Source organism: Oryctolagus cuniculus, chromosome 12 (assembly GCF_051225735.1).
Source record: "Oryctolagus cuniculus isolate XC-2025 breed Fujian yellow rabbit chromosome 12, ASM5122573v1, whole genome shotgun sequence".
NCBI lineage: Eukaryota > Metazoa > Chordata > Mammalia > Lagomorpha > Leporidae > Oryctolagus > Oryctolagus cuniculus.
Window position 1 is genome coordinate 62,252,492 of NC_142878.1, and position 27,833 is coordinate 62,280,324.

General features: G+C 42.1%; 1 long non-coding RNA gene across 3 annotated transcripts in view; it reads right to left on the bottom strand.

Annotated features, from left to right (window-relative positions):
- Positions 1-6,858: 6,858 nt before the first annotated feature.
- LOC149123077 (uncharacterized) overlaps positions 6,859-27,833 on the bottom strand; it is a 40,964-nt gene continuing 19,989 nt past the window's right edge. For 2 of the 3 annotated variants that reach the window (XR_016218016.1, XR_016218017.1), the window contains 2 exons: positions 27,286-27,421; positions 26,947-27,129 (listed from right to left, as the gene is read on the bottom strand). This is a non-coding gene — a long non-coding RNA (uncharacterized LOC149123077). Of the gene's footprint in view, positions 7,301-26,946; positions 27,130-27,285; positions 27,422-27,833 lie in introns of those variants that run through there. The other variant, XR_016218018.1, reaches the window with a different exon arrangement.

Sequence of the window (27,833 nt, forward strand, 5' to 3'; positions counted from 1 at the left end):
GCCATGTGGACTGAGAGTTTAAGAGCAGCTTAGGCTCTGCCAAAGCCAAGATATCTGGACCAAGACTTTGAAGATATGAAGAGATGAACCAATGCCTCTTCTAGGAAGCAGCCTGTGTGCCTTCCCAGAGAGACCGCAGAGGTTCAAGGACATCCACCGCCACACCCTGCTTTCTTAAGTAGCCTCTGTGTTAAACTTATTTGCATTTTCATCTTATTTGAAAAGGCAGAGGGAGAGAGGGGGAGAGGGAGAGAGAGAGAGAGAGAGAGAGAGAGAGAGAGAGAGAGAGAAAGAGAGCGCTCATCCATTCATTCACTTCCCAAATACCTGCAACAGCCAGGGTTGAGCCAAGCTAAAGTCCAGAGCCTGGAATTTAATCTGGGTCTCCCATGTGGGTGGCATCAACGTAGGTATTTGAGCCATCACCTTCTGCCTCCAAGTGTACACATTATCAAGAAATTAGGTCAGAAGTAAAGTAGCCAGGACTCAAACCAGGCACTCCAATATGGGGAGTGGGCAATCTCAGTGTATTAATGACTGTATAAAATACCCACCCTAGCCTCAGTTTTTAAAATAACTGTTCCAAGATGCTTCTCCAATAAGAAGGTGAAAATGAGCAAATTTTTAACTCTTGACATTTTGTAGAGTCATGTAACTCTTTCTGAATCTTTGCTTAAAAGAGTATAATACACAGATAACTTCAAAAGTTGTATTTCAAGTCTGGAGCTAGGGGCTTAACATAGCTGAAGATTTTGCTTCAACATTAGGAAGACGTTCCAGCACCCAGAGTTGTTTGGGGGAGGGGGTTGAAGGCAATTAATTTTAGAAAATAATTTATGTTCTACATTGGACAACAACAGGTCCTATCATTTCATATTATATAATTCAAATAAATTAACACTTTAATTATTCAAATAAATTAAATATATTTAACCTCTGCAGAGATTCCATCATAACTATAAGGATCAAACAGGTCATGTTTAACAGATAATAACAAAAACTTCACTTCCCAGGAAAGCACTTAGATACTATTGGGGTTTTTGCACAACAGCCTGCAAAAGTTGTCAGGGAATCAGTTCCCGTCTACACATGCCTACCACCTAGTCTGGTCTTTTAAACACTAGCTAAACTCTACTTCTGGAACCTAACCTCCCTTGAGAAGATCTGAACTTCCATTGTATAGTTTCAATGTGTTTGCAAGATGAAGGCTTTGTGACTTCTGACATCTTTTGAAAGTGCAAAGAGCCCCCAGAAGCATCAGAGGTTTTCCTTTAGCCTTTCCTGGGTCAGGTCGGGAACAGGAGATGCAGAGGTCACCGTGTAGGGCAGGCCTCTCAGCCTCAGCACTATACTCATTTTGGGGCTGGGGCCATACTGTGCACTGCAGGATGTTGAGCAGTATCCCTGGGTGGTCCACTGGAGGCTAAGAGCACGCCACCCGGTTGCAGAAACCTACAATGTCTCCTGTCACTGCCAAGTGTCCCCTGGGGGTGGGTGTGTGTGCAAAATATGTCCCTAGGCAAGAACAAATCTGCTGTCCCAGGCTGGAGAGGGAGAGGAGTGGAAAGACAGCAGAGGAGGAGCATGACTTGGGAGGTGAGGACGCCACAGGCACAATTTTTTTCTTGGGGTTAGACCTGCTTACAAGGAGAACTTTTCCCTCAGTCACACTTCCTATATTTTCCTATACCATGGACAGAAAGAAGTCCTTTAAGATCCCTCAGATGGCCGGCGCTGCGGCTCACTAGGCTAATCCTCCGCCTAGCGGCGCCGGCACACCGGGTTCTAGTCCCGGTCGGGGCCCCGGATTCTGTCCCGGTTGCCCCTCTTCCAGGCCAGCTCTCTGCTGTGGCCAGGGAGTGCAGTGGAGGATGGCCCAAGTGCTTGGGCCCTGCACCCCATGGGAGACCAGGAAAAAGCACCTGGCTCCTGGCTCCTGCCACCGGATCAGCGCGGTGTGCCGGCCGCAGCGTGCCTCCGCGGCGGCCATTGGAGGGTGAACCAACGGCAAAGGAAGACCTTTCTCTCTGTCTCTCTCTCTCACTGTCCACTCTGCCTGTCAAAAAAAAAAAAAAAAAAAAAATCCCTCAGAAACTCTCTGGCGTCTGTGTCAGCCAAGGTTTTCCCAGAGAAACAGACCCATAGGATGTCTACATACCAGGTAGACAGATGGCAAGAGGAACTAGCTTCCACGTTCATGCGACTGGAGGGAGAGGCAAGTCCGAAATCCTGAGACAGGACGCGAGGAAGGGCTGGCAGAACCTCTTCAACAAGAGTGGAAGCTGCGGCCACAGGCAGGGAGCTCCCTCAGGGAGCCTCAGAGCTGCTCCTGCCGCCTTCCCTGAGCGGCTGGGTCCACCAGATGCTAGAGAGTAATGTCCTTCACGTCTCTCGGAACTGATTACACGTGAACCACATCTTGAATAACTACAGTTTTCTTAGTCTGTTCGTGCTGCTGTAACAATGCACTGTATACTAGGTGACTCCTACACAACCAATGTACTACTCACGGTGCCGGAGGCTGAGAAGTTCAAGATCAAGCGCTGGCAAATTGGGTGTCTGGTGGGGGCTGCTTCTTAGATGACCATCTTTTCAACAAAACCTCACACAGTGGGAGTGGCATAGTCTCCCTGGGTCCTCTTTAATAAGAGCACTAAGGCTGGTCCCCTAATGACCCAATCACCTCCTAAAGGTTCCACTTCTTAATGCTATCCCATTGGGAGTATTTCAACACAGGAATCTGGCTCCCCATTCTGACCATTCCGAGCACACCAGGAGGGCTGCATCTTGGCCAAGTGGACAGGTCAAGCTGAGCAACACAGTGTCCCAGCAGCTACTCCTCAGGCTCTGGCCCTTTATCCTGGATAGTCTTCTATTCTTCCTTTTGCAGCCTTTTAGGTGGCCCTGATCACCCTTGGATTCTACACCAAGCCTGTATTGCGTGAGCAGGCAGGAAGTCCAAGTTCCGAATGTACATTTTCACGAACTTGAGAGCGTAACTGGAGGGGTCTCAGCAGACACTTTTACAATGTTATACAAACGACAGATGCATGTAAGAAAAGATGCCTAACATCATGAGCCATTCAGGAAACGCAACTAAACACCACAATAAAATGCCACTTCACACCCAGTGATAGGGCTGTGATCAAAATGACATTTAAGGCCGGCACCGCGGCTCAGTAGGCTAATCCTCCGCCTAGCGGCGCCGGCACACCGGGTTCTAGTCCCAATCGGGGCGCCGGATTCTGTCCCAGTTGCCCCTCTTCCAGGCCAGCTCTCTGCCGTGGCCAGGGAGTGCAGTGGAGGATTGCCCAAGTACTTGGGCCCTGCACCCCATAGGAGACCAGGAGAAGCACCTGGCTCCTGCCTTCGGATAGGTGCAGCGCGCTGGCCACGGCAGCCATTGGAGGGTGAACCAACGGCGAAGGAAGACCTTTCTCTCTGTCTCTCTCACTCTCCACTCTGCCTGTCAAAAAAAAAAATGACATTTAATAAATATTTGTCAGATGATGTGAAGAAATTACAGCTCTTGTTCATTTCTGGTATAAAAGTAAAATGGTACAACTGCTTTGGAAAACAATTAAAAGTTTTTCCAAAAATCAGTTACCATAGTACCTATCAATTCCTCTTCTAGGTATACAGCTAAACATTATGTCCACATAAAAACAGGTATACAAATTCTAGTAGTATTGTTTTTACTATTATGTGAAACCAACCCAAATATCTATCCACTTAGGAATAAAATGTGATATATCCATACAATGGAATTACACAAACAGAAAAAAAAGAATGTTAATAAATGGATAACACTTGAAAACAACATGCTGAGCTGGCGCAGTGGCTCAATAGGCTAATCCTCCGCCTAGTGGCGCCGGCACACCAGGTTCTAGTACCGGTCGGGGCCCCGGATTCTGTCCCGGTTGCCCCTCTTCCAGGCCAGCTCTCTGCTGTGGCCAGGGAGTGCAGTGGAGGATGGCCCAAGTGCTTGGGCCCTGCACCCCATGGGAGACCAGGAGAAGCACCTGGCTCCTGTCTTCGGATCAGTGCGGTGCGCCGGCCGTGGCGGCCATTGGAGGGTGAACCAACGGCAAAAGGAAGACCTTTCTCTCTGTCTCTCTCTCTCTCACTGTACACTCTGCCTGTAAAAAAAAAAGAAAGAAAGAAAAAGAAAACAACATGCTAGTGAAATAAGTAACAAAAGACTATCTATTGTGATTGCATTTTTTTTAACGTCCAGAGTAAACAAATCTGTGGAGACAGATAAGAGTTTTCAAGGGCTAGAAGGGTTCAGAAGCAATGGGACTGATAAGGAATATGGGGTTTCTTTCTGGGGTTATGGGAATGTTATAAAATCAAGTGCCATAATGGTCACACAACCCTGTGATTATATTAAAAAACTTCTGAATTATAAATGTGTACATTCTTTGGCATATGATATATTAATAAAGCTATTGTGTATACATATATGTGTGTCTATATATATGTCTGTACATACATATAGACATATACATATATATACCATACATATATAGACACACATACATATATATATACATATATACATGCATACATCAGAAGAATGACTAAATGCAATGAACTCTGATTTTCTATCAGGCCTGTTGGGGCAAGACTGCCTGATCAGAATGGTGATTTAGCCAATGTACTAACATCTGGCCTGACACCCATGTGAGGAAGCCGGCTGTCAGAGGAAAGGAAGCAGTATGGCAGTTGTCTGGGCTTAGAATCACCATTCACGCTGGTTGAACTGGGAAAAGGGAGCTCTTCCCATAACAGATAGGCCCATTCCAAGATCTCCAGTCAACGAGCCACTTTCTGCCGACAGTTGTGTAGTCTGTCACTTCAAGCAGGAGCATGAGGGTGGAATCCATCCAAGAAAAAACTCAAAAGCTTGCCTAGACAGAGCATTAGGTCAGAAACTGCTCTTTTACCTCAGTGGCACAAGAATTTTGATTCATTTGCTAACAGTTTATCTTTGATGATGTACCAATGCATGACTCAGTTTTGTGGTGTTTAGCACCTCTATGCTGGGAACTTACTACTTGTTCCAGAGACAGCCCTGGACTTCTGCCCACTCTTTCTCCTTCCTCCTGGCTCCCATAATAGGTAATTTCTGGTGTGTCGGCCTCTCAGGAGAGATACCGGGATTCTGTCATTTCACTGCTATTTATAGCTCTAGTTCTTTGAGCTGTCCTTTGAATCTTCTGTTAGAGGACAAATTTTATCAGATACTATCTTTAGCTAAGAATTTTTCAAGAATGGAAAATAGGCTTAAAAAGACAGATAATCTGATTTTCCTTAAAACTTGACCTTGCTAAATTCAGAGTGAGAGTAATGGATTTTTTTTAAAAAAGATTTATTTATTTTATTTCAAAGGCAGAGTTACAGAGACAGAGGAAAGATGCGCGCGCATGTGTGCACACACACACACACACACACAGGTCTTTCATCCTCTGGTTCTCTCCCCAAATGGCCACAATGGCCAGGGCTGGGCCCAATTAGGTTGAAGCCAAGAGCCAGGAGCTCCTTCTAGGTCTCCCACGTGGGTGTAGGGGCCCAAGCACTTGGCCATCTTCCACTGCTTTCCCTGGCACATTAGCAGGGAGCTGGATCGTAAGTGAAGCATCTGGGTCTTGAACTAGCACCTATATGGAATGCTGGCATATCAGGCAGGGGCTTAACCTGCGATACCACAATGCTGTCCCCAAGGGCAATTTTTTTAAAGGATAATCACCAAGTAGTGGACAGGCACCTTTTTAAGGTCTAGTCCTTGCTGTTGTGGGTCCAGAGTCTCATCCTATCGCTTTTTTGTCCTGTAGTTAATGGGCACAAATTTACCTTGGCCCTGTTTCTCAATTTTTGCAAGCTTCTTTGTTTCACACATAACTATAGGGTGTTAGCCACTTGAAAAGCCTTCCTGGGTAGGACTGGGTCTCCTCACAGGTGTCTTACATGGGTTAATGCAGCCCCTCCACGTGCTGCTGCTCCGTGGGCCTTGGTTCATGATCTCCAACTTCACCTGGGCAATGGTGCATCCAGCGAGCCCTCTCTCTACCTACCATTACCACACTTCAGAAGAATGCTGTCTATGCCTGAGGGTTGTTCTCCGTTATTCAATGTACCCACAGAACCCTGATTCTTTCAATCCTTGCTTTGTGTGGGTGTTCGAAAACCAGTCACAGCCCTTTGTGAGGTACAAGAATATATCTGTTCTCTCTCACTAGCTTCTGAAATATCTGCACAAACCTTCTTATAGGAATTTGAGCCAAAATAAACCCCAAACAAATTGAGACCCTTTAATTCTAAGTCTTAATCAGAAATACTATAAAACCCTTTCTACTCTTTAGGTTAAGCCAGAGTCAATTCATCTTAGAGTCAAATTTGATCAATATTGATCAAATTCAGAGTTGTAAGTACAAAAAACTACATGTTCTATTTATTAGTTTGTAGGAGAAAGTACTACCAAATTAGTGTATATCCTCTCTCATTATCTCTCTCTGCTAAGGCAAATAACCAAGCTTTCAGAAGACATACTCATAAGCTTCCTAAAATTGAAGACTGATATAACCTAAATGGATCTCATCAATAGATTGTAGCAGCCTTTGTTTATGGCATTTCGAGTTTTCAGATCTCCAACAGCCATGATTTACAAACCAGGAGTGCACATCTCATCTTTTGGATTTAGTTAACTTTTACTCATTTAAGTTATGAAAATATGCTCAAATTCTAGTATACTTAGCTTTCCACTTTCTTAAACCCATGACCACTCAGAGTGGAGACTTGAAGTAGAAAACAGTTCAGTATTAATCAAATAGGACTTAACATTCCTTTATTAGTTAAGATTGGTCTGAATATAAATTGCTATGTAATAGTACTCTGTAGGAATTGTCATTTCAGTTAATGAGAACTTTCAGTTTGAGAGCTTTTCAGATGATATAAAGGTCAGCCATGATAAAAGAAGCACAAGGCACCATCCTCAAACACCCCTTGTCTTACAGTGAGGTGTTAGACCATTTATGAACAAGCTAAGATATTAAAAGTCAATTCTGCCAAGATTGTCCCATCACCTACTTCCTAGCTACACAAGAAAGTTGATGAAATCAGAGAGAAGAACATCTGGGAAGATTTATGGTGCTGTGATATTTAACCCTCTTGCAGGGACGAGGAAAAGGATTCTCTCCTCATCTCAGGTCAACTGAAGCGAAGCTTGAGGAACATCATGCAGAGAGACTTAGATGTATTTGTGGTGTTGGTGAATGTAGTCATTGCATCCAACTTCAACCTGGAAAAAAAAACCCTGAAAGTGAGAGCTGGGACTATGGTGGTCACTCTTGCATGGCAGGAGAAATAGCTACTGTGGAATCAGCAGCTCTCCTGGTTTGGTGTTTTCTGTGTGCCAGATGTGGATTCTGAGAAAGGGAGTAAAATTGGGTGACATTAAGAGGGAAAGCCCAAGAAGTTTGCCTGAATGGTGGAATGATCCCAGCAGATGAGGCAATGGTCAGTAGTTAAGATGAAGAGCAGATTACAAGTATGCTTTGACGCATTACGTAAGTCAAGGAGGCTGTAGACTAGAAAGCCCCAGTGATGAAAAATGGCCACTATAGAATCTGCAAATACACCCCATGAGTCACCCTTGGATATCTTCCAAGAGAGATCTAGACTAAGGAATTGTCCAAGGTTTTACCTGAGGTGGGAGGATACATCAAGAAGGTAGTTAAAATGAGAAAGATTAATAGTCAAAATTATTTAGTTAGCTAACACATTGTTTATGTTAAAAACACTTTACATGCATTAATCTGTGAAATTGATTTCTACTTGCCTCTACAGAGTTTAGTACGTCCAGTGAGCCAATTGCACTTATATTTCCTGCCATTTCCATATCTAAAGACTCATTTAGTGCCACCATGTGCAAATTAATGCTGAAAATATAGCGATGAACTAAGTTGATGTGAGTGTTCTAAAGCAATTAATTTGATATAACAACATAGTAATTGTGAAAAGACATTTAGGCCATTGCCTAAATTGATCTGGGAGCATCACTATGCGATTCAGCTTGAATTACTCACCACGTCAGCCACAGCATTCCATCATAGAATGCGAGGTATCAATCATAGAACTCATTTGGACCAAAAGATTCTATCACCACATATAGTAACACACCTGGAAGTCCATATTCCACCATAGTACTAAGCAACTACAGCAGAGGGAATTATTCTTCAACGTGTCTTAACTGGAACAGAACTTAGGCATGAATTTTAAGTTTTCAGTGACTTTTCATCATGGGGAGCAAAGCTAGGCATAGGATCCTATAATTCCCAATGATTCCAAAAGTCTTTCGAGAAAAATGAGGCTCAGAACTCTGCTAAGAAGCAAGAAGCTTAGTTTAACATATCTTCTACCTCCATGCTCTTATTGGGTTATTCGTTTCAAATATATACTAAGAGGGGTAGGCTGGGTGTTTAGCCTGGTACTTGAGATGTGACTGAGATGCCCACATCCCATATCAGAGTACCTGAGTTTGAGATCTGTTTCCAGGCTGGCGCCATGGCTCAATAGGCTAATCCTCTGCCTGCGGCACCAGCACACCGGGTTCTAGTCCCGGTTGGGGTGCTGGATTCTGTCCCGGTTGCCCCTCTTCCAGTCCAGCTCTCTGCTATGGCCTGGGAGTGCAGTGGAGGATGGCCCAAGTATTTGGGCCCTGCACCCGCATGGGAGACCAAGAGAAGGCACCTGGCTACTGGCTTCAGATCAGCGTGGTGTGCCGGCCACAGTGCACTGGCCACGGTGGCCATTGGGGGTGGTGAACCAATGGAAAAAGGAAGACCAGACTTTCTCTCTGTCTCTCTCTCTCACTGTCCATTCTGCCTGTCAAAAAATAAATTAAAAAAAAAAAAAAAAGAAAAAAAAGGATCTGTTTCCAGATCCTGACTCCATCTTCCTACCGATGGACATACCGAAGATGGCAGTTGACAATTCAAGTGGCTGAGTTCCTGCCACCCTGGAGGAAACCTGGATTTAGTTCTCAATTCCTGGCTTTTGTATGGCCCAGTTTCAGCCAGTGCAGGCATTTGGGGGAGTGGACTAGCAGATGGAATTCTCTCTCTCTCGCCTCTCAAATAAAATGAACAAATTTTTACAGAAAAAAAAAAAAAAACAGGAACAATCAACACCCATCATCATGTACTTTTATAATTTCTTCTACCTTAACAACTTTATGATATAGAAACAGGTTTTTTACAATATGATGACTTTTACAATACAATGACCTTTTATACTGTGATGGCTATTCCAGGGAAGAAAATTATGACAGGATTACTGCATGCGAAATCATACCTTCACTTAGTCAGTTCTTGTCCCTTAGGTAATTTGTTTAGCCTACTGTCTTTGAAGCCTGAGTTAGTGTGAAAAAAGAAAAGCCTGAATAATCCACATTAGATTCATTTACATTTCCAGGGAACATTTAACCCTCTTAATCAGTCCGGTTACGATGATGCTATTTTCCAAGTGTGGCTTTGGCCTTAGAAGACCTGAGGGTGTCAAAGAGGGAAAGCTTCAAGAAAATCCTTTCCCTACTGCAATTTGATGAGTAATTCTCATTTTCCTTTAGAAAAAATTCATTCCTCAGGCTGCCAAGAGGCTGCTGGCAGATGTAGTTCATATTAAACAGATGGCTGATCTGCAATTAAATGCTTGTCCATGGCTGGACCCAGTGTGTTATGAATCCAGGGGGAGGACATGCCAGTAGCTGATGAGTGTGGACCACTTCCAGGATGTGGGTCACGGAGGAGAAAGTGTTGCGTGCACTGTTGCCTGAGATCATCAGAGAGGTGAGCGGAATCTGACCTATCAATCGCTGACAAACCCAATGCGAAGGGATACTGAGTGACGCAAACACTGGAGGATTGAGAAATGGAGAAGTTCTTTGTATAGGCAACCGGGAAACAGAAACACCCACGTTGTGAATTTGAGATCATGCAAAGAACACATGCCTCAAAACAGAATAGCGTGCATCTACACACATGTGAATTTGACAACTAATTTTTTTAAAGTACATTTAGATGAATAGAGTTGTGGGTTCTTCCCATTAACATGCAACAGACAACTCATATGCAAGACTAAAGATTTCCTTTTTCAGCTGAAAGTTTGGGAACATTTAGACATAGTTGCTAGTTTGAATACCATAGATCTACATTTTGTTTTTGTTAGTTAAGCTACTATGAAGAAGGTCTTTCCCTAAGGCTACGAGAGAACGGGATTTAAATACAGAGTATATGTTTCAGCTCTGGGCCTTTAAAAAATCATAACATCATGGCTATTGCTGTCCAGAAGCTATAGATTACAGTGCAAGTTTATGTGCTGAATATATTAATATTACATGCAAATGTTACTTTGGCAGTTTTGGGACTTAAAACTGACTGCACAGTCAGTGAAATAAGTCCCCGTTTGTCTAAAGTGAGAAATCAGAAATGAGATCATATATCTGATCCTGAGTAATATGGCTATAGAGTTCCAGCTAAAAGTCTACTTTCAACTGGGCCAGATGAGAAAACATCCTGCTTCCCTTGAATGGTCAGCAGGACTCCTGTGAGCTAGCCTGGTCAGTTTTTGCTCACATGGCAGACTCCCTGGCTGGAGGTTGCCTACCGCCTGCCTCCTGCCTCCTGCCTCCTGCCTATCCATTGACCTGCAGACAGCCAACAGCTTGACTTAGAGGAACCCTTTTTCTGGAAAACATACCTTATTGCCCATTTTTTTTAAATTTTTAAAATTTATTTGAAAGGCAAAGTTAGAGAGAGGAGAGACAGAAACAGAGAGACCTTCCAGCAGCTGGTTCACTCCCCAGATAGACACAATGGCTGCAGCTAGGGAGAAGCCAGGACCCTGGAGCTTCTTCTGGGTCTCCCATGTGGGTGGAAACTCAAACACTTGGGTCATCCTCTGCTTCTTTCCCAGGCACATTAGTAGGAGCTGGATTGGAGGTGGAGCAGCCAGGACTCAAACCAGCACCCACATGGGATGTCAGCATCACAGGTGGAGGCTTAACATGCTACACCACAACACTGGCCCCTTATTGCCCATCTTTATCAAGTCCTTTTCTCAATTACCCAGGCTACACTATGCCACCACTAACTTACATCTAAGGTAAATTACACCACTACTTAGTTTGCATCTAAGGTAAAGCAAAAATGATTGGAAAGTAAATCTTATTAATGAGATTTGCTGTCAGTCTCCTCCTTAATAGAGTGAACAGATATCCTGAAGACAAAAACTCACAGGACACTACCTGATTGGCAGGTGATGGGCCTGGCTGTTGGATAACACTGGTGGCTGACCAGTGAAAGCCAAAGTGGAGAGGAGCTCCAAGCTAACTGAAGCTTGTTACTCTCCGGTTCACCTCACTCCCCTGTTTACACCAAATTCAAATGTCAAACTGAAGTCATGAGACAGCAGTCTATTTGTTTCCTTTTTTTAAAAAATCCTCCTTTGGAAAAGAACCAAGTAACTCTTTTGGTTTGAAAAGACTAAACACATGCACTCCTCCCACTGTTCCTTGTGTCAGTGCCAATGTGTAGTTAGTAGAGATGGCTTTCCAGGGAGGTCTACAGACAAACAGGGGCTGTGTGCCTGAGCAGAGTTGGCATGTTTCAGTCCAGGGCTCTGGAATGGTGCTAAGGAACGAGATTGGAAGTAAGCAACAGAGGGTGATGATGGAGACACTGTTGGAGGAGCCAGGCCCTGGAACGATCACTAGGACAGAAGGCCCTAATATAGCCCAGAGGCTAAGGACCCTGAGAGCCAAGCAAATGCATCCAAGCACAGTGCCCTTTGAGGACTTCAATTGGAAAAGTCAACTGAGCTTTGGCGGGTCAAACACATTTAGGGCAGGATATTTATACACAGCTATTTCTGTAATTGGGGCTGGTCAGAAGTAGCTATTGCAGTTTAGCTCAGAGCCTGTTCCCTCAGGAATGCACGGCCATCATACATATTTATGTATTTTGAATAGTGTGTGTGCATGTGTGCATGGATTAGGGGGTATGTGGATAGAACAGCCATTCTGTTTTCCTTTGTAGAATCTTAGCAAATCTCCTTTATGGTCTATTCACTCATTGCTTAGGCTTTAGGATTGGCATGCTCCTTAGGAGTTCTCTGGAGATAAGCTAAACATTTCCAGTTTGTTGTTGAAGGTTTGAAGTTATTAGCATTTATGAGTAGGATGTACATAGGGAATCTGTATTTTTAAGATCTCTCCAGTAGATACTGATATCACAATTGGAAAGCATTGATTACACACCAAAGTGTATGAAAAGTATATAATATACATGGAGCAGTTGACTGGAAATATTTATTTGGTTATCTTACCATGAATGCTGAAGTCTAATTTACTTGATCAAACTTACTTAAACAGAGACACATTCCTAATAGATATCTTCTGTAAAACAATGGTATTACTTAGCAAATAGGGTCAGATTTTAACATGTCGTGGATCACACGTATGTTCTCTCTTGATTATGATATTCCTCTCCAGCCCTCTCCTTTCTCAAGTAGCTACTTATTCTGACCCATAGTGAAGATTCTTGACCAACTATATACTTTAGTTGATGATGGTTTTCTATATGCAGAGATGTAGATTCATCTGGTGCTTTGTATTCTTTTTACTAAGCATCTGTGTGTTTCTTTGCAGAGTAAACTCTGTCCCTTCAAGTTGAATTATATATCTTTGAGTATTAGAAAGATTGTGCTAGACAATTTCACTAACTATTTTAAGGCATGCAGATTTTTCTTAAAAATTAAAAATCCATTACATTTATTCCATAGACATATATAATATCTAATAATTTATTAGTCTTATTAAAGAATAATTATGGGATCAAATATTATAATGGAAGTCTCCAGAGAGTAATGAAAACAAAAGAAATGAGCTTCTAAACTGTGAGACCCTAAAAACCAACCAGATGGAAAAGAAATTTCTGGGTAAGTAGATGGAGGCAGATAGTGACTTCAGGCAAAGTAGTAGCCTACAGTTACAGGCACATGGCCAGAAAAGCTTTGGAGGGAATTGTGATCTTCCAGAGACAGAGTTTTTAAAAGATTTATTTATTTGATAGGCAGAGTGACAGAGAGATGAAGGGACAAAGACAGAGTGATCCTCCATCTGCTAGCTCACGTCCCAAATGGCTATAACAACTGTCGTTTGGCCAGGCTGAAGCCAGGAACTCTATCTGGATCCCTCACATGAGTGACAAGAGCATCAGAAGGTAAGTGCATCAGAAGTGGAACAGTCAGAACTCAAACCGGCACTCTGATATGAGAGAACAGTGTCTTAGCCTACCTCATCATAATGCCTGGCTCTGAGAGATGTCTTATGACCAAATAGTTCATAACTGAATAATGTACCTGCTTAATCCATCCTTTCCTTCAAAAAAGATATTTTCCCTGTTGTTATTTTCTCTGCAACCTATCCTCCTCCAAGTAGGTGTCTCCATTATACCACTAGATGGAGATGGATATATGTGTATGTGTGTGTGTGTGTGTGTGTGTAAAGAGAGAGAGAGAGAATTTGTCATGAGAAAAAATAGGATTTCCCTCCAGAATGCCTTTGGTCTGGTTTGGTTTAGGAAAACTAGAGAACAATCTCTGTCATATTGAATGCTACTTGAATACCAAGTAGCATTGTCCACAGTATAACAGTTAATTTGAGCCAGTGCCATGGCTCACTAGGCTAATCCTCTACCTGCGGCGTCGGCACACTGGGTTCTAGTCTCGGTCAGGGTGCCGGATTCTGTCCTGGTTGCCCCTCTTCAGGCCAGCTCTGCTGTGGTCCTGGAGTGCAGTGGAGGATGGCCCAAGTGCTTGGGCCCTGCACCCCATGAGAGACCAGGAGAAGCACCTGGCTCCTGCCTTTGGATCAGCGTGGTGCACAGGCCACAGCGGCCATTGGAGGGTGAAGCAACGGCAAAGGAAGACCTTTCTCTCTGTCTCTCTCTCTCTCTCACAGTCCACTCTGCCTGTCAAAAAAAAAAACAGTTAATTTGAAAATTTTCTTCAAAAATAATTTATTTATCATGGCTATATATAAAGCTGATTTTTGGAGGACATTTTGAGATTAAATGATTGTTTACAGCCCTTGTCTCTACAATTGAGGTACATTTTTTCTTCATAGTATATTTGAACCCTTTACTTAGTGTAGGGTTAACTTTATATGTTTAAAGTATACTGAAAATAGATCTTTGTAAAAATTAAGAGTGGGAATAGGAGAGGGAGGAGGAAGAAAGGTTGGAACATGGGAGGAAGGAAGAGTAGGGAATGGGGCCGGCACCATGGCTCACTTGGTTAATCCTCCGCCTGTGGTGCTGGCATCCCATATGGGGACCGGGTTCTAGTCCCAGTTGCTCCTCTTCCAGTCCAGCTCTCTGCTGCTGTGGCCCAGGAGGGCTGTGGAGGATGGCCCAGGTGCTTAAGCCCTGCACCCGCATGGGAGACCAGAAGAACCACCTGGCTCCTGGCTTCAGATCGGCACAGCGTTGGCCGTGGCGGCCATTTGGGTAGTAAACCAATGGAAACGGAAGACCTTTCTCTCTGTCTCTCTCTCTCACTCTCTGTCAAATAAATTTTAAAAAAGGAAGAGTAGGGTAGGAATAAGAACATATCACTATGTTCTTAAATTTGTTTATATGAAATACATGAAACCTGTAAATCTTAAATAATTTATTAAAAATCTCAATATCTGAACACTGAGAGATTCTCTAAAGTATCATTATTTAAACCTTATTGATCAGCTATTATGTTAATAATAGCTGAGAAGCCCAACGCTAGAAACAAAGCAAGATGATGTAATTGGTATTACACTAACTACAAAAGAAAAGAAAAACAGATTTCCAGATTGCTAACAACCACAATGGGCTCAAAAAGCCACTCAGCAATAGCATCCAGGAAGAAGGGAACTATGGTACTGTAAGGTAGGAAGAAGGAGGAGATGAATTAAATAAAGCAGCAAAGTGAAGAAGACAGAAAATCGTAGTTATTAGAAAACAGAAATGTAAAAGTTAGAAAAAGCAAATCATAGGTCCTTTACTAATGATGGGACCATAAGGGATGGGAACTGGAGGAAATTAAACAAGTTCCAGCCCAAGAGGGACATAGCGCCGTGCAGTGCACGTGCACGATGCCAAAAATACAGCCCAAGTGAGTGGTGGGGTTGAGAAGGTAATGGTTCAGAATGGGATTTATGGTGGTATTAGGAGGGAGGCAGCACTTCACCTCTCTGCCCATAGAGGCTCCAGCTGGGCCTAAGAATTCAATGGACACAAACAGATTAATGGGAAGAAACTATGAACATTTCATTTTGTAATTTTTATTTGTATATAGGAACCTTCATAAGGAAAATGAAGACCTATAGAAAGAGTCAGAGTTGAAACTTACCTTCTAGGTTGGACAAAGAGTAGTAAGTTGCAGAAACAGCACAAGGCATAGGGGTGGGTGTTGTGGTACAGTGGGTTTTAAGCTACCCATGTCAGAGTGCCAGTTCTAGTCCCAGCTGCTCCACTTCTAATCCAGCTTCCTGCTAATGCATCCAGAAAGGCAGCATAAGATGGCTCAATGTTTCCACCCCTGCCACCCACTGGCTTTGGCCTGGCCCTGTCCCTGTTATTGCATCAATTTGGAGAGTCAACCAATGGATGGAGGATATCTCTCTTTCTCTCTCTTCCTGTATGTGTGTGTGTGTGTGTGTGTGTGTGTGTGTGTGATTCTGTCTTTTAAGTAAATAAATCTTTTAAAAAGCCAATGCAAGGCAAAAGGGTTTGGATAGGGGGCAGTTATTTGTGGCCAAGTGACTAGAAAGATAACGGTTAACATGGAATGGCTGGATTGACTGCCCATTTCTAGTGGGAAGAACTTTGTTTCTTTCCCTTCCTACAGGGAGAGTATCTTTTGCATGGGAGTTTTGTCTCTGCTTTCTGGAAGAAAAAAGAAAGTCAGGGTGGCACCCTGGTGTAGCAGGTAAAGCTGCTGCCTGCAGTGCTGGCATCTCATATGGGCACTGGTTTGAGTCCCGGCTGCTCCACTTCCAATCCAGCTCTCTGTTATAGCCTGGGAAAGCAGTAGAAGATGGCCCAAGCCCTTGGGCCCCTGCACCCACATGGGAGACCCAGAAAAAGCTTCTGGCTCCTGGATTCAGATCTGCACAGCTACAGTCATTGCGGTTAATTGGAGATTGAACCAGTGGATGGAAGACTTCTGTCTCTCTCTGCCTCTCTTTGTGTAACTCTGATTTTCAAATAAATAAATATTTTTTAAAGAAGGAAAGTCCAAGTGCACTTCTTGCATCTGCTGTTTTCCAAGTGCCTTGACTTTCAAATAATCAATATGCAATATGCCAAAGCAACACATTTTGGGATAATATATTTTGACACCCTGCAATAGATTAGAATTAAATAAAAAGGCTTACTTCAGAAATCTCTAGGTTATTAAATGTTAATACAGTGTAACAACTCAATAATAAAAGTCAAATACAAGTATATGAATATAGCCAGTGTTTAATGGGTATAATTAACATATTGTAGCTTTAGAAAAAGGGCACAGACCTTAACATTCTCTAGAAGTAGAATTCCCCCACTGCCTCAATAGCCATGTCTTTAAAATGTAGACCTATAAAATTCACAGATGTTTGATTTAAGATGCTCCTACGTGACATAGATAAAGCCCTTGAGTCTTCAAAGACTGCACACTTATCTGGAGTTCTAGAAAGATTATATTGAATGTTGATGTCCTGAGTCAATGAGCCCCAAGGCTCATATGTGGTAACCTCTGACCTGGATGGATTAATGTTTCAGAAACTTTGTCAGAGGCTTGGTTGTTATGGGTTCTAGTCTATATTATAGGGTTTGGTCAATTCTCTCTTCTAGCATCATGTGTATTTCCTTTTTCTTTATTCTTTTTTCTAACCCTCTGCATTTACAGGAGAGATTTGTAACTAAAAGATAGCCATTTTGACAGGATTGCTACATGGGTCAGCAGAGATTGGTTTCAGTTGTCAATTTGAGATTTTTAGTGTATTGCTTCCATCCACCATATTCTCATCTTTGACATTAAGTTTTTGATGGACCAGTGTTTTCCCATCACAACCATCCAACCAAAAGAAGGAATTGGTAGCCAGTTCTGTGATGAATAAACAGTATGTAAATGCCACAGAAAATTGCACATTAGTCTTTGATCTCAAGCAATAAGACAGTCATGAAAGAAACTATATACTGGCTTTTGTGGAGTAAAGAAAAGAAACTATCTGCTCTTATTTCATTTGTAACACCAGTTGGCTCCCCAAGAGGTCCCAGACACAATTAAGCTCATCAAAGAATCGAGAAGAAAGAAGATGCGCCTACACCTTAAGATGTTTTCCTAGTATTTCTTTGGGTAACAACCAAAGGCTAATGGTTCAACAGTTTCTAAAAACACAATTTCTTAGGTGTTTTGACTGCCAGACATGAAGATTTCTGTAGTGTATAGACTGCAAAGTATTTAATATGTATTTGAGGACAACCTCAAGGATACATCCTCAGATTCATCAGAAAGCATGCATAATATGCAATCACATCTATTCGCGCAACACACTCAAGGTATGGAAAAGGTGGACATAAAGAAACTAGGGAATTCCAGATGTGCACTGTCAGCTGGGCACCACTTATTTTGGTCAAGCCCCATCTAACAATAAAACAAGGAGTAATACCAACAGTCATAATACTATGATAGATAAAGTATATTGAGCATTCATGATGTGCCAGGCAGAATACTGACAACTTTATATCATTATAATTTAGTCACAATATTTTAGTCCTTACAACCTTAAAGGCAGGTGTTATTGTATAGGAAAATTGAGGCTTGGAAGGACTAAACAATGTGGCCCCTCAACAATAAGGGACCTAGCCAGGTGAAGCCAGGGCTGATGGACTCCTAAGGTCAGATTATTTGCCATCAGGATCCAAAGCATTGACACAACAGCATGTACCAGGCAGTTTTCCAGAGCATTTAAAATGGATCTTATAATCAAAAAGTCACAAAGGACATAGCATATGCCTAACTAGTAAAAATACCTCACCCATATTTTCTTTTATATTAATTACTTCTCCAAGTAGATGAGGGTAAGAATTTGCACTGATTATTTTGAAACAATGCAGATAAAGAAGTGCTAAGATCCATGCTAAATAATTTCAACAAGGGTTGGGGCCAGCATTGTGGCACAGCAGGTTAAGCTGCCACCTGCAATGCTGATATCCAATATGAGAGCTCATTCAAATCCTGGCTACTCCAGTTCTGATCCAGCTCCCTACTAATGTGCCTGGGAAGGCAGTGGAAGATGGATCAAGTGCTTGGGCCCCTATCATCCATATATGAGACCCAGATGGACTTTCAGGCTCCTGGTTTCAGCCTGGCTCAGCAGCCATTTGGGGAGTGAAGAAGGTGATGGAAGATCTCTCTATGTCACTATAATAATAAATCCTTAAAATAATTTCAACAATCTCCTCATTCCTTATACTATACTTATTCATTTCTGAAAATGGGTCTGCATTCAGTTCAATTGTTTTGAATCTGAGCTCTGACCACTCATATTTATGACTCTGGAACAAAATATAAAACTACAAAAAGAGGAAATCCAAATGGCCAACAGGCACATGAAAAAATGTTCAAGGTCGCTAGCAATCAGGGAAATGCAAATCAAAACCACAATGAGGTTTCACCTCACCCCGGTTAGAATGGCTCACATACAGAAATCTACCAACAACAGATGCTGGCGAGGATGTGGGGAAAAAGGGACACTAACCCACTGTTGGTGGGAATGCAAACTGGTCAAGCCACTACGGAAGTCAGTCTGGAGATTCCTCAGAAACCTGAATATAACCCTACCGTTTGACCCAGCCATCCCACTCCTTGGAATTTACCCAAAGGAGTTTAAATTGACAAACAAAAAAGCGGTCTGCACCCTAATGTTTATTGTAGCACAATTCACAATAGCCAAGACCTAGAACCAACCTAAATGCCCATCAATGGTAGACTGGTTAAAGAAATTATGGGATATGTACTCTTTAGAATACTATACCGCAGTAAGAAACAATGAAATCCAGTCATTTGCAACAAAATGGAGGAATCTGGAACACATCATGCTGAGTGAAATAAGCCAGTCCCAAAGGGACAAATACCATATGTTCTCCCTGATCGGTGACAACTGACTGAACACCAAAAAGGAAACCTGTTGGAGTGAAATGGACACTATGGGAAACAGTGACTTGATCAGCATAGCCCTGACTGTTAATGAACAACTTAATACCTTATCCCTCTTAGTAGTTTTTTTGTCTGTTCTACTTAATATGACTGGTTTAATTCTGTAATTAATACACAGTTATTCTTAAGTGTTGAAAATTAACTGAAATGTGATCCCTGTTAAACATAAGAGTGGGAATAAGAGAGGGAAGAGATGTATAATTTGGGACATGCTCAAGCTGACTTGCCCCAAATGGTAGAGTTAGAAACATACCAGGGGATTCCAATTCAATCCCATCAAGGTGGCATGTACCAATGCCATCTCACTAGTCCAAGTGATCAATTTCAGTTCACAATTGATCATAATGAAAGGACTAAGAGTCAAAGGGAGCACATAAACATGTCTAGTACCTGCTAACAGTAACCGATAGAATAAATAAAGGGGAGAGTGATCCAACATGGGAAGTGAGATACTCAGCAGACTCATAGAATGGCAGATGTCCTAAATAGCACTCTGGCCTCAGAATCAGCCCTAAAGGCATTTGGATCTGGCTGAAAAGCCCATGAGAGTATTTCAGGCATGGAAAGCCAAGACACTCTGGCAAAAGATCTCTGTGAGTGAGATCCCAGTGGAAAGAACAGGTCTTCAAAGAAGGAGGTACCTTTCTCTGAAGGGAGGAGAGAACCTCCACTTTGACTATGACCTTGTCTAAACAAGATAAGAATTGGAGAACTCAGAGGGCTTCCATAGCCTTGGAAACTCATGACTGGAGCATAGGGAGATTACTGATGCCATAGACAGGAGTGTCAATTGGTAAAGTCAACAACAGGAGTCACTGTGCACTTACTCCTCATGTAGGATCTCTGTCCTTAATGTGCTGTGCATTGAGATTTAATGCTATAACGAGTACTCAAACAATATATTTCACTTTGTGTTTCTATGGGGGTGCAAACTGTTGAAATCTTTACTTAATGCATACTAAACTGATCCTCTGTTAAAAAAAAAAAAAAAGAAATTATCAACTCCCAACTTGACTCTCACTGGGATTAAACATGACAATAGGTCTGATCTGATTTCATCATCATTTAAAAAAAATCATCTATTATTTTTCACTTTATGTTTCTGTGTGGGAGCAAACTGTTGAAATCCTTACTTAATGTATACTAAGCTGATCTTCTGTATATTAAGATAATCGAAAATGAATCTTGGTGTGAATGGAAGGGGAGAGGGAGTGGGAAAGGGGAGGGTTGTGGGTGGGAGGGACGGTATGGGGGGGAAGCCATTGTAATCTATAAATCGTACTTTGGAAATTTATATTCATTAAATAAAAGTTAAAAATAAATAAATAAATTGACTAGTGAAAAAAAAACTACAAACATGATGAAGCTCAATGGTTTTTACTTTTTTAAAGTAAAGAACTCTGATTTTTTCTTAAAAGAGTAGGAACTAACCGCAACACTTAAATATCTCCTGGATATAGAGGAAGACTTAGCTACCACCTATTCATTTAATGGGAATACATCCTCATTTAATGAGAAATATGGAATTGGTTCCAGCAGATTGCTCACATTACAACTGAAGTCACAGGACTCAGGACTCAGGCCATTCAAAATCCAGAGTGCAGATTACCCTTTGGGATGTTGTCCAGTGCGCTCATAAATTACAGTACAATTATTTTAAGGGTATGAGGCTATGAGTTTTTCTTACAGAGTCAACTGTAAGAAATTAATTCTGCTATGATTTTTGAAGTCTCAGCAGAATCATGAAATAATGACCTTGTTAATAAGAAAAAATATGTGTGTCTCTATGTGCTTGCTGGAAAGGTTTCATGTGCTATTTAATGGCTAAATTAATGATTGGGATGAATGAAAGAAAAGAAGCGATGATTCTTCTCCAACTACTGCTATAAAGGAGTTACTTGACATTTCTACCTCTTTAAGCATTTTATATATATATATATATATATATCCTGATGCAGTAGGTCTAAGACCCCGCAACTTACATCTCAAATCTCCTTCAGTGTTCTGAATTAGAGGCCGAAAGAAAGCACTTTCGCTAATATAACTCAGAAACAGAAAGGGCTTGTGACTGACAATTAAAATACCATGCTACTAATTTGTTAATAAATATAATCTATAATTTTTACATACACACAAATAATGTATTCACATATGTTTGTATGTTTATTGTATATTTGTGTATATATTTTATGGATATTCCAACCTTATTCCAAAAAGAACTTAAAATTTTTAGCAGAATATTATGTATAATACCAAGTTAAAAAAGACAAATGAGGTTAAAATGCAGAAGAAATACGCAATTAAAACAACGTAATTCAGGACTAAGGGGACTTGCGCTGCTTGAAGGATAGAATGGCACACTTCGCAGAGCAGTCAGGGTCAGAGGTGGCATTTGCATTTACTTTGAGACTGCAGCCTTGCCTTTTGCAAGTTACTCCCCATTGCTTACAGTTTGTCAAGGCTTTTCTTTTCCCCTTCTGTGTTCTTTGAGCCAGCAACATATATATAAAGGATAAAATATTTTTATTGCCACTCTTTCCAGAAAGCTCTCTTGCCCAGTCCATTCTTCTCAATATCATCACTTCAAAAGAATCAAGCTCTCCAGCTGCCATGTAAGCGCAAAGCTGTGAATGACTAAAGATCTTCCCAGCACTAAGAAGCAGCTGTAACTGTCTGGAGATGTTAATAAGGGAGCAGGAATCCCCAAGGAAGATGTGTTTACCTGGGAATGCCAAGCTCCAGAAACTGAGGCCATCCTTACAGGTCATGGGAGTGGGTGCTGTGTGAAAAAATGAGTGGGGGTCCAGGAGAAGCTTGGGGAGGAGGGAACAGGTAATGCAAAGCCTTTTCAACTCGAATATACAAACTGAAGGGCTCGAATTGTGGTCACTGGTTCAGCTTTTGTGCATAACCTGCTTTCAGGATGAAATGGGACACTCGTGGGTCCCTCTAGACCAGATTTCCTTTCACTGTTCCCACTCAGCAGCCCTGGAGGCCCTAGGCAGCTGCCTTTTCCAAACACACCCCTGCATCCACCGCCTACTTTGATAGAGGGAAGTGGAAAGTGAGAATTCTCTCTGGGCTCCTATTCATGTCCAACTGGTCAGACTACTAAAGGGAAGGTTTTTGTTTTGTTTTGTTTTAAACCAGAACCCCGGTCCCTATACTGAGCAGTCTAGTGGAAGGAAAACCCCACTGATTCACCAATGTCCAAGCATGAGGTAGAGCAGGAGCTAGCCCAGTTCCACAGGACCTTCTATTGGAAGCCATAACCAAGACTGTAATTCTCTGAACATGGGATCCCCAGGGCCTAGTTAGTAACTACTGTAAGGCAAATGGTAGATGGGGTTCTGATACTGAACACTATAACCAATGAAAAACTGAAAACTTTTAAGGCATTAGGACATAGGAAATTCTGAAAACGTTACTCTGTGGAACTATTTCATTATCAAAGGAAAAGAAAAACATTAAATTTCTTTAAAACATAATTAAGAAAACTAACAAAATGTGGGATACAAGAGAGATCAATAACTTTCAAAGCAACGAGAATGTGAAGTATTCAGATCCAGTTTCAGAAGGGTGCGAAGGTGTATACTTGTGTCCAGGAAACCAGCTGAGGACTGAGATGAGGCTGAACTTGGGATTTGTATCTCCTCTGCTACTCACTAGTTCTAACCATGAGTGATTTTACTATTCAAGGACTCGACTTCCTCTTCCTTAAACTGAAAGATAGTTGTTCAGAGCATTGGATATGAAAATGTAGGTTACAAAGCCCAGAAAAATTCTTGGCACCCAGCTGTTTCTCAGCTCAGAAGACTCTGGAATAGACAATGCTGGGTTAGAGGTAGCCTGGTGGGACACTTGGTGCCATGTCAGATAATGCCATGATGCTGTGGCATTAGCCTAACCTGAACCTGCAAAACTGTAGGCTGCTTTTATGAACTCTAGCCCCTTTAAGGGAAGAGGGGGTCCAAGGATTTGACAGTGAAATCACTTAGACTTAACAATGGAAGGGATGGAGCATACATTCAACAATGGAAGGTATTAGGAGTTGCTAGGTTGATGCTGAAACCCAGGGCCCTTTATTCTGCTTAGTATGTCAACAATTTCATGCTTAGCTCCCTTGAGTACATCTCAAGATTAGTCAGCAGTGAGCTGCATTAGCAACTCCCAAGCAAGTAGGGCTTCTACAGTTTGCCTTAGTATGACAATGCCTTTCTAGTTTCCTGGTTAGATAAAGTATGGTGGTGACAACCATAAGTTTCAGAGTCAGATACACCCAAGTGTAATAATGTAAAGTTGGTTGAACTGTTAAACCTAAAATATTTTCATATGAAAGCAGGAATAATAACAGAACCTACTTTGTAGCATTATGGTAAGAATTAAGTAGAATAATAAATTTTAGTTGCTGGCACTAACCTGACATATGGTGATTAGTCAAAGTATTTTAACTATATTAAAATTAGAGATCAAGGGCTGTGGAAATGGAATCACTTGGTGTGAGCAAACATAGAAAAAATGTAATAGATTTTTTTTTCTGAAATTGGCTGCAATGTTAAATAACTACAAAGGCTGATTATAACTTACATAAAATTCAGCATTAATATATAATAATTATTTTCATTTTATTAAATTTTCAAAATGAGGGACAAAACTTCAGATTTCTATGCCAGGAGTATTCAAAAGTTCATGGACACTGAGAATTGTGAAAATGCTATGCATAGATTTGAAAGTTTTCCTGCACCAAAATAAACATCTTTTAATTCTATTTGCCAGGAACTTTTTGAAATATGCTTATAATCTTGAATTTTGATTTTATTTAATTGGGGACTTATTTGTATTCTGATGCAAGACAGTGCATAGGAATTCTCTCCTAATGAATAAATAAAAAGATTTAGTAATAGGAAGCCACAACATCAACTTGGATTATAAACAGCAACAGGCAGAAGCTCTATCACTTTCATATCTTGGTGCATGATAAAATCTGTTATTTGATAATATAGTCAAAGTCAAAACAGCATTAACTGTTAGGTTAATGGAACGGACAACAGGAATCACCTAATACCCATGTACTGCTAAGTGCTCTCTGCTAATCACCTGTCATGTATTCATAGTATTCCGAAGAATATGATGGAAAAAAATTGATCATCCCACAATGATGTCAGGGCCATCACTGATATTAGAAGCTAACAGGATGCCAAAGGCCAAGAAGGACTGGCTTTGTGATGGTGACCAATATGAAATGCTAGAAGGCTCCGGCTGTCATCTCCTCTGTGGCCGGCCAAATGCAGGAGGACATACAGCCTTGGGTGTCAAACAGTGGGCCAGGTCAGACAGCACAGCAAACGCCATTCCCACGGAGAGATTTCTTGGCTCTTTTAGAAAGGCCTAAGTGGCATCCTTAAGTGGACTGCTGCAGCTTTTAGTGTTAAGTTGGTAAGAGGATGCTCAAAAGGGCTTTCCTATTGTTAAAAATGCCATAAGAAATTCTTGTTTAAAAACGTTTGTCTTGGGGCCAGCACTGTGGTGTAGCAGGTAAAGCCATCATCTGTAGAGCCGGCATCCCATCGAGATCCAGCCACTCCACTTCCTATCCAGCTCTCTGCTATGGCCTGGGAAAGCAGTGTAAGATGGTCCAAGGCCTTGGGCCCCTGCTCTCACGTGGAAGACCCAGAAAAAGCTCCTGGCTCCTGGCTTCAGATCAGCTCAGCTCCAGCCTTTGCGGCCATCTGGAGAGTAAACCAGCTGATAGAAGATCTCTCTCTGCCTCTGCCTCTCTGTAACGCTTATTTATTTATTTATTTATTTATTTATTACATGAAAGGCAATCCTTTAAAAAAAAGTTTGTTTTTTTGCCGGCCAGGAAGATGTTAGATCATTGTCATCTGAGAAAAGCAGCTGGTAAATAAGTAGTCAAATACTGGTCCCTGCTTTACTTCTGATCCCCTAAAATGTGGGAGGACCACATTGCTGTGTTTACCAAAACTGGTTAATTCGTGTTCTCACCAGAAACTATGACATAGCCTCACAGCTCATCTTCTATCAAAAGAAATGGCCCAAGACACAGTTCTGGCAATCTGTCCCTGTCTTTCACTTGCTCCAAGGTATCCCTCCACCTGAGATGAGCCCCCATAGTCACCACCAAAGGGTTTCCCACCTGTTTTTGGCCTGGAGAGTGGTGGTTGTAGCCTTTTTCCCCTAAATGAAGAAATCTGTTAACACCAAGATTTATCAAGTTCATTTACCTGAATCCTATCAGGTAATCCTATTGAGAACAACAGATGATTATTAGCTCAGTTATCATCATGTGATAGAGAGCCCTACATTTTATGAAGACTCTGACACAGCACAGGCCTCTGCTGGAACCTTCGCTTAGTACACGTGCACTTCTGAGTTCAGAATGAACCAGCTCTTCTTGACAATATGTTTTGGTTGTAACAAACTAAGGAAAACACAAGTAGTATTTCTGAGAGTAAAAGAATATACAGAACTCTGATTGGATTGTGAATAGTAACACCCTGTTTAGAGACATTCTTTAGCTATGACCTATACATGAACAAAATGTACATTCTTTCGGTCTAAATTTTTATGCACAGAACACTGTTTGAAGGAAAAAGAAAAGACCCAGACATTTGGCGTTCCTCTTGGGGAATGGTATGGTTCCCATTGGCCAAAACCAAGGCTGGACACGTAGTGTCCAGAAAGTGCAGAGCTGCAAGTGATCCTCCGGGTTAGCCAGAGGCTCGGGTTACTGGGAAGGTGCCACTGATAGCAAGCAGGGTGCAGGAATGGGTGTGAGGAGAGCGGTGTGCATTTGTAATCACCACTATGAGGGAACTACAGGGAACCAGGGAAGCCACAGCTGCATACTGTGTATTTCTTCCCAGGAGTATCTCCCACTTCCTCACCTTCTTTACACCTAAATTGCAGTAAGCTGTGGAAATCCTGTCCCACTAGCCTCCATAGAACTGCACGGATGAAGACGGTGGGCAGGTGGAGCATAGTCCTCTTTGTGGTTCCATTTGTTATCGCAGCAGAGGCGAGAGTCCCCCTGGCTTACACATCTGCTACTCGTTTCCTCACAACTTTTAAGTTTCCAAAATCTGTTGTTTCTACATCAGAAACATATTTCAAAGCCATCTTATTTTTTCCATCTCAAATTACACTTTCTTATTTCAGTTACCCTCATGTCTCAGGTGCATTATTATAAAATGCCCCTCATTCGGATGCTGTTGTTTCTCTCTTACAGCTCCTCTTCCACACTGCCACTAACATTGGATTCCTAAAGCAATGGTCATATTCCTCTTTACATATATTCCCTGTTGTCTCAGAGCTTCTGATTTCAGTATAGGATGTGATCTTAGAAATTATGCCAGGACAAATCCAATTAATTCTGAGCAACAGCTATTACTGAGAACACTACTAAACTTCTTTCCTAGGCAAAGGGATACAGAATTGACATGACCTTTCTCTAATAATATAGCTAACAATTCTAATCTAGGAGAAACAAAGAAAATGGGAGCTTTGCTTCTGTAACATACTTTATATAATTACAAAAGGATAAATTAAATAAATCCTCCATAAGAAACAAATACACTGGCATTCTCCATATTTCCTATTTCATAAAGTTTTTAAAAAATATTTATTTTATTGATTTCAGAGACAGAGTTAGAGACAGAGAGAGGTCTTCCATTCGCTGGTTCACTCCAGCAATGGCTGGAGCTCTGCTGATCCGAAGCAAGGAGCCAGGAGCCTCCTCTGGGTCTCCCACGCGGCTGCAGGGTCCTAAGCACTGGGCCATCCTCTACTGCTATCCCAGGCCATAGCAGAGAGCTGGATTGGAAGAGGAACAGCTGGGACAAGAACCGGCGCCCATATGGGATGCAGGCACTTCAGGCCAGGGCATTAATCCACAGCACCACAGCGCTGGCCATCATATAGTTTTACGTAAAAAAAAAGAAAAAGGAGACACTAATATGGAAGACTCACCAGCACCCATCAAGTTCCAGGCCAATGTTTCTTGCAAATAGAACCAATTCTCCTATAGTAATTATACACCCTGCCGTTCCACCAGCTCTTCCAGGTCACTAGCTGTTCTACTAGAACTCTTTTTTTCCATTATTTGCTAAGAACACAGGGGAAAGAGAAAGAAGGGGTGAAGACAAAGTGATCACTCAAGCAATTCAGCCCCCAGAAGATTTTTTTTTTTTTTTTTTTTTTTTTTTTTTTTTTTTTACAGGCAGAGTGGACAGTGAGAGAGAGACAGAGAGAGAAAGGTCTTCCTTTGCCGTTGGTTCACCCTCCAATGGCCGCCGCTGCAGCCGGCGCACCGCGCTGATCCTGGCAGGAGCCAGGAGCCAGGTGCTTTTCCTGGTCTCCCATGCGGGTGCAGGGCCCAAGCACCTGGGCCATCCTCCACTGCACTCCCTGGCCATAGCAGAGAGCTGGCCTGGAAGAGGGGCAACCGGGACAGAATCCGGCGCCCCAACCGGGACTAGAACCCGGTGTGCCGGCGCCGCAAGGTGGAGGATTAGCCT